This window comes from Megalobrama amblycephala, linkage group LG14 (genome assembly GCF_018812025.1).
Source record: "Megalobrama amblycephala isolate DHTTF-2021 linkage group LG14, ASM1881202v1, whole genome shotgun sequence".
Lineage (NCBI taxonomy): Eukaryota > Metazoa > Chordata > Actinopteri > Cypriniformes > Xenocyprididae > Megalobrama > Megalobrama amblycephala.
In genome coordinates, this window is record NC_063057.1 from 41,233,314 (window position 1) to 41,241,854 (window position 8,541).

Here is an 8,541-nt window from a genome sequence, read left to right on the forward strand (position 1 = left end):
ACACGGGAAGCACCGGCCACCAGAAAGCGAAGCTACACATTTCACCAGGCACCCCACAGTTCTCAATAAATCCACCCTCCGGGGTTTTTGATTTCACGTACCTTTTGTCGAGTGATTCTTCACCCCGTGACAATACTTACTACATTAATAAACAGTGACATGTTTAAACAACTCCACTACCTGTTACTGTTACAATTAAACATTAACCATATAAATAAAACATATCGAACTAAATAATGAAAGATCAAGAATGCAAACTAAACTATAACAAACGAAAGATTAAACGCCCGTGGGAGTGGACGATAGACGTTCAAGAAGGGACCACAGCAAGGGAATGGCAGAGAGAGAGACACCGGCAAGACCAGCCCAGCGAGAGAGACTCCATTGACGCCATCCACGCTTATTTATGCCAGAAACTCGGTGACGTCATCGTGCTTCCACCAATCCAGAGCTTCAACGCCACCTATGGGTCTTTAAAATAAAACTGCACAACCACGTAACAAATACCCATGTCATTATACAAATTTGTGTCCTCATAAACCATATATATACTCCTACACACACAGGGCTTTCAGAAAGTAGGTTTGTATCTCAGAGAAGATATTTCCAGGTTACGTCTCGAAGATTCAGATGTGTGAAAGCAAAGATTATGTGTCAGTTAATTATAAATCATTATTATTCAGCCCTACTTTTCCCATTTAACAGATCTGCATTCAAAAGTGAAAATTTTGTATCTAAATAATAATAATGTATTTATGGACTTGTAACTTTTGCAATGGGAGTTTTCTATTTTTGAAAATAGATGAGAACTAAAGAAAGAAGAAACACCTCAAACAATATTTGTAGACTTTTCTTTTTTCTCTTCTGAACTGTCATGTCGAACAGCAGATCAGAAATTTCTTTTGCTTCCATAAAGGAAGTGAGGAATTGTTAACATCATCAGAGGAAACAGATGTGCTGAATACAGCCAAAGCTTCCCTGGACCTCAAAATAATGAAGACCTCCAAAAACATCAGTGAGTCAGAAACAATGCCCGAGGCCACAGAAACACCACAAACTACAACATCTGTGTGGAAAATCACCATTCACAGCAGTGTCTAGTGCAGTTTAGGAAAGGGCCAAGAACCTAAACCTCAGTTGCAGCACAGGGAAAAAATAAACTTTTTTTTTGTCCTTAGCTTATCGACATCCTCATGGAGTGGAGTGCTTCTTGAGGAACTTAACCGGTTTTCTGAAATCAGCCCAGCTACAGTCAGCCAACAGTCTAAAACCAGGTTTTGGATTGTCAAACTATGGGAGGCAGAATGGGACTAAACACATTGAAACACTTGCACGTTCATGTGAAATACTTGTGCATACATGTGAAATACTTGCGCATACATGTGAAATACTTGCGCATACATGTGAAATACTTGTACATACATGTGAAACACTTGCACATACATGTGAAATACTTGCGCATACATGTGAAACACTTGCACGTTCATGTGAAATACATGCACATACATGTGAAATACTTGCGCATACATGTGAAACATTTGCGCATACATGTGAAACACTTGCACGTTCATGTGAAACACTTGCGCATACATGTGAAACACTTGCGCATACATGTGAAACACTTGCGCATACATGTGAAATACATGCGCATACATGTGAAACACTTGCGCATACATGTGAAACACTTGCACGTTCATGTGAAATACTTGCGCATACATGTGAAACACTTGCACGTTCATGTGAAACACTTGCACGTTCATGTGAAATACTTGTGCATACATGTGAAATACTTGTGCATACATGTGAAACACTTGCGCACACATGTGAAACACTTGCGCATACATGTGAAATATGTGCGCATACATGTGAAACACTTGCACGTTCATGTGAAACACTTGCGCTAACTAACATATATTTGGGCACATATATGAAACACGTGCGGTTACAGAAAGTCCTTGCATATACCCTGTAACTGCCCAAACTTGTGCCTGCACCTTCAAACATTCTCACGTGTGAGAGAGCAAAAACATTTTAGTGTGTCCGGAAGTCGTTTCATTGCAACCGGAAGCTTAGTTAATTTGGAAATTGAAGCGCGGTTTATTGGAATCTAGCATAGTCATGGCAGATAGTAAGGCTGCTGCCGAGGCTGTAAATACTTTGCGAAATCTTCTTTGTTCTCCAGTCTTGATCAATATGATCACTAATTCCGTAGATTCGAGTCCTTCGACCAGTCAGACTCAGATTGATTCAGAAACTGGGGCATTGTTTCGACTAGTGATCGACCGATATATCTGTTTACCGATATTTTTCCCAATATTTAAGCATTTTTCCATAATCGGGTATCGGTTTTGTAATATCGGATTCGCCGATTTTACGGCGCCATCTTGTGGCCGTTTTGAGATTTCCGCCATTGCAGCCTGGGCGTCTGAGGAGATCAGTCAACAACAACTCAGTGCACAGGTAAAGTATATGTTCTACTTGGTTTGCTTTAATTAATCAACTTTATTTAACATAACATATAGATTATATTATCATTTACTACATAACAATTATTTCGCTAATACACATATAAATATAGCCTACCGCTTTGTGGAAATTAATTATTTATTATCTCCATGCGCGATCGCAGTTGATTAAGTTATAGTCAAACAGCACTTTGTCAGTTGGCATTTCATGATTTAACGTTAGATTAAATTTAGATCATAAAATGCCAACTGACAAGTGCTGTTTAACTTTATATAGTCTCGGAAAAAAAAGTTCGTTCATATTGCTCAGCACCTGAATGGGTTGATGATCAGGAAGCCTCAAGCACGGCCACTGCATGAAATTTTTGACAAGATTATCTCGTTTAAACACCCTAGATTATATAATCATTTGATTTACTACATAACCATTATTTAGTTAATTGCACTTTAATTTTTTGGACTCAGACCCCTCTATTTATTTGTGTATAAATATTTTTGTATGCAAGGAGGGAGTGATTGTTATAAATAAAATGGGTTGTTCAGCTCATTTGTGTTGTAATAATTGTCAAAAACAGAAGTATAACAGTAAATAAATATCGGTTCTGCATATCGGTTATCGGGTACATAAACATGCAAATAATCGGTATCGGTATCGGTTATAAAAAATCAATATCGGTCGATCACTAGTTTCGACCCACACATAATGTGGACGCTAGGAACACAAACCTCACACAGCACGTGACTTCACCGAGCACACCGGGATCAGAGAACCAGACGCCCCGTTTCATGGCAAGACGATACAGCAGCTGGAAACCCAAAGGAAAGAGGTATGTACCGCATATTTATGTTTTTCATAGCCTATATTGTTGTTGTTGTTGTTTTGTTGTTGTTGTTTTTTTTGACAGGATAATGCAACTTGACGAAAATGAACTTCATTATAGTTATAGTTTTATATAAGTGTAGTCACCATTAGTTTTGGAAGATTAGATTCGCATTACCACAGTTTTACTATAAATTCCATGGTTAAACTATGATTACTGTTGCAAAATCACGGTTAACTTATGGTTACCATGAACTGTAATATGGTGTAACCACAATACTGTAAATATTTACAGTACTAAAATATTTAACCTTTCATTTAGACAATGTGGGTTAAAAGTTAAAATGGTGCATTTTATTTTCCACATAAAAGGGTATTAAATTTGATTATTTTCCCTAGCACTTACATTGAGCTAGTTATCTTTAAGAGAAAATCACATCACCTGTGTGTGTGTGCGCGCACGCGCACCCGCGGCACACAAGATCTCTTAGTAACAAAATTACCAACAGCATCCTCTTCTTTGTGTCTTGACATCTTCTGCCAGACAAGAGTAGGGGTTACAGCAACTGATAGCATTTTTATGACATTTAACAATTTATTTCTCTTTTTTTTCTTTTTTTTTTCAGGCCAAAACCACCATATCATAGGGTTTATAATAAAGATATAATTCTTCTGACACACCTCAAAGAAAACAATGTGGTCAAGCAGAGGACGAAGCAGAAGTTGTATGAAAAGGGCCACATAATAAGTGCTTTTGAGTTTGAAAAGCACGTGGGAAAACAAAAAAAAACGTGAGACTACAGAACAGTCATGAATAAAATGCATGAGGCATTCAAAGGGAAAATTCCATGTGGTGTGGGGTAAGTTGGTTTGTAATCATGCATATGCAGGTGTGTACACATACTTTTTAAGGTTAGTTAAGGTTTGAAAATGCCAAGCTTGATCTCATGATAAAACTGTTGTTTAGCCTCAAGTGTTTAATCAAATTTTATAAAACATTATCAAAGTTTTACTCTTGTGTTATTTTTGTCTGTCAGTCTGGAAATCCTCTTGCCTTGTGGCAACAAACTTGTTACTCCTACATTCCATGAAGGCCAGAAGCTCGATGGCAATGTGATTCAGAAGGTTTTCAAACGAGCTTCTCTATCTGAGACCATCAGAGCCTCTTCAAGTAAGTACAAGCCATTAAACTGAATTAATTTAAATACATTTATTTTATTTACTTTGTAATTAAGTGTATTTCCAAAAGGTTAATAGTTTAATTTGTCCTACTTTTTGGCATTAACTTCACACAAATGTGTACAATAACACTAATCACAAGTTTCACTACTGCTAACTTGTTTTTGTAGTCAGTGTATGGAGAAACCTCAGATTCTGAAGAAAACTATGAGGAAGAGGCGGTAGATACAGGTGGCACAGATGATGAGTGGCCATCACATTCCTCAAAGTCATGCAAAGAATTTGTTTCAGCAAGTGCTAAAACTTCAACAGCGGAGCTACCTGCGACAGAGTCCCATGGCATGGCAATATCCATTTCAACACATGTTGAACAACCATCAACAAATGCCCAAGCCTCTTCTAGCAGCCAACAAGAAACGCCACAATCAAATAGCCCCACCTCAAGGTGCTGGCAAAATGATTATGGAACTTACATTAACCTCATAAATGACTCATTAGATGAAGATGAAGATGAAGAATTGTACACAGCTATTATTGCCAGCATTGAGGACCAGACGTAAGTGCATTATGCTTAATTTAAAGCAATAGTTTTACTGAACTTTTGATCACATCATCTGGAGGAGTGAGTCTTTTTCAAATCATGGTCGGTTAGTTAACACGAAGTAGGAGCTTTTTTAAGTAGGTGACTTTTTACTACAAATTTTTAAGATGGCATTTTGACACATTTTTGAATGATTTCTTTTCTGTTATTGTCATTTTAGACGCCCCAAAGAAGATGCCTCCCTAATTGATATCTTAAAAGAACTTGGTGAAAAAATCAGAAACACAGGCATTTGCAAATTCAATATCAATCGTGCAGCAGTGCTTGATGGAGCTATTCGAGGCTTTCGAAGAGTGTCATACAACCCAAACCACACAATGTGCATTAAGTTCTCTGATGACAAGGGAACAACCGAAGAGGCTGTTGATCTTGGTGGCCCCTGACGAGAATTTCTACGGTTACTTATGGAAGCACTGTCTCACTCCGAAATGTTTGAGGGACATGAGGGACACTTGAACTTGGCCCTTGATTCCTTTGGTATGTATAATTGCATTGAATCAGTTAACGTTATAGTAATAATGAATTGCTGAATTTATTTATTTTGGGCCACAGTATTATAACAAAGTGGTAGTTGCCTGATTGGACTTTTATTCTCATTTTACAGCTGTGCGGGATGACAGATATTTTTTTGCTGGTCGATCCATTGCTGTCAGCCTGGTTCATGGAGGCCCACCACCATGTTTCCTCTCTGAAACTCTTTTCAGCTGCTTAGTTAAAGGACCAGAGATGAGCAGACCAGTCATTGAGGACATTGCAGACAATGAACTCTATGAAAAACTGAAACGGGTTTGTGGACACTTTTACGTTTTCTACTTGTGTAATGTGCATTTTATTTTGTAAGGCATGCTATGAATGTTTTTCTTTTGGATGTTAAAAAAAATAAATGAATAAATGTGTATATATAATGTATAGGAACCAGATTTCTGAATCCAGAACAGTGGAGGAGCTTCAGACATCTACTGAGCCTTTGACAGATTACTTGTCTCATGCTGGCTGCCTAACACCTCTTACAAGTTTGATGGACAAGAATCCGTTACTGGAGGATGTTCCAATGTTTCAAGTGATTCACCATGTCCGTGGTCCCTTTGAAAGGTACATCATGTCTCCGTGAATACTGAATACTATGCTCTTTTAGTCTATTGGACAAATAGGTTTACATGTGTTTTTGCAAGCTCATTATTTTAGCTACTCTTTTAGGTCTACCTCGGTAGTAGCAATAAGGGTTTAAGTGACTGTCATAAGAATAAGATGAAGATGAGGGTAGATAGGATCCAATACGAAGTTTTAATAACAATAAACACAAGAACAGACGGATTGTTTAAACATGGGATAAACGCAAACATCAACCGACATTAAAGACTGAAAACAGAGGAACTACATGCACAGACAAAACTAACTAAATGATGAGCAGCTTGGCTGGAGGATTAGTGTCTATGATAAAGTCACCATTTATATAGTGCTTTTTATAACACAGATTGCCTCAAAGCAGCTTTACAGTGAGAATAGGAAATTCATTTTGCTTTAGAAGAAAAGCTAAAGTAAGTTTTTGATTAATTTCTGTTGTAAAAATGGCTTAGTTATTTAATTTGGTGCCACTTAACACCATCCTCAACTAAAACAGAAAATCCCCAGTGAGTCTAGATTTAAACTGACTTCCTGAACAATGCTAGGAAGACAAACAAACTAAAGGTCCATGAAGGTGGCACTAACTAAAGATAAACATGACAGGAACACTGTTTAATAATGGAGTGTTGGATTATCTTCTCTGTCTCAATTTTGTATATTTAGGTTTAGAGATGGATTGAAAACACTTCGAGTGCTCCAGAAGATCCAGCAACATCCAGAAGCCTTTCATGCTGCCCTCTGCTACACTCCAAGGAACCTCTCAGCAGACATCATGGATGGGCTGTTTGAAATCAGATGGTCAGAGACGGGAAGCAATAGACGAGCCAATGAAAACCGAGTGGTCACCTATTGGAGAGATTACCTCCAGGATGCTGAAGGTGGGCATTTTAGTGTTAAAAGCTTTAGAATACTGGTGCTGCGTCCTAATTTGCATACTATCCGTTCTAAATAGTATTCGAAAATAGAATTAGTATGTCCCAAATTGTAGTATGTTGAAAAGAATATTCCAAAGATACCCAGATGGGTACTAATACTATTCAAATTAGTATTCTGGTCAGCATTCAAAGTGCAGATCGACACACACTCTTAACGGCTGATATTACCCACAACCCATTGCGCGTTGGACAAGGATTCGATTAGAACTACAAACATGACGGATGTGTGAGTAGAGAGGTTTAGATAAAGGAGCTTGAATGATCAATTATCAGTATTTAACCTGATGAAAAGATATTTATTCAATATTATCCATATTATACATTGCCTGCAGCAGCATCGTGAACATTTGTAATGATACAGTAGGTGGACAACCAAAATGGGTATTACCGCCGCGCATACCGCCGCCGCGGGGCGTTGCATTAACTGAAATTCAGTCGCGTGTAAAAAAACTACTGCCAGGTGGCGCAAAGGGATGGATTGGAAAGTGACTGTAATAATAAAATGTCGGTTTGTAAACGGAGATGAAAGGACGAAGTAAAACAACAATAACATTATAATAGCCTATAACATTTTAACATCCTTAAAAACCATCAGAAAATTTAAACAGAGTTAATTTCAAAACGTGGGATAGTCTTAGGCTACAGTCTATGCATCAAAAATTAAAAGAAAGACCTTTACACAAAGTCTTACTGCATGCTATTGTCATTAAACAGTCATTACTAGGCATATATATATATATATATATATATATATATATATATATATATATATATATATATATATATATATATATATATATATAGGAGCACACACACACGGATTAAAAATTTAATATTTTCATTCTGGTTGGCTCTTAGCAAAAAAAAAAAAAAAATCCTTCAAGTTCCATATGCGGAGCGAAATGAGAACGGTCCAGCATTGAGACCGCATTAAGAGCAATAATTCTTATTAAGTGCTATTCATCTTGATTTTTTTATTGTTCTTGATTTTTTTTTGGCTATATTTTACATATATGCTATGTAATGTTTAGTGATGTTGATATCGCAGACTAAAATACCGGCAGGAATAAATATTTAGGCTAATTTACTCATTAAAACCAAAGGTGTTCATCAGTGATTGTACATCAAGAGTAAGGACACGTTGTGTGCATTTTGTTTTGTGCTTTTACCAGAACGAAACGCTCGATTGTCTGTGTGAAAACTGTGTGAAATCCATCAGAACTCGCCGGCGCATTCATCGGCCAGAGGGATAACAATGTAGCCAATTTAGTTTCATATTTATATTTAAATATTGGGCTATAGCCTAATATATATTTTTTTAAGATGTCACCAATGTTCATTATGAAAAGTGAATAGCATGACGGATGCGCAATGTCGGGAGACATGCAGCGGGTCAGACATAAGTTTGACCACTTC

General features: G+C 37.3%; 1 pseudogene; it reads left to right on the plus strand.

Moving 5' to 3' along the window:
- The first annotated feature begins 236 nt into the window (after positions 1-236).
- Positions 237-8,323, plus strand: LOC125244489 (annotated as a pseudogene).
- The last annotated feature ends 218 nt before the right edge of the window (positions 8,324-8,541 follow it).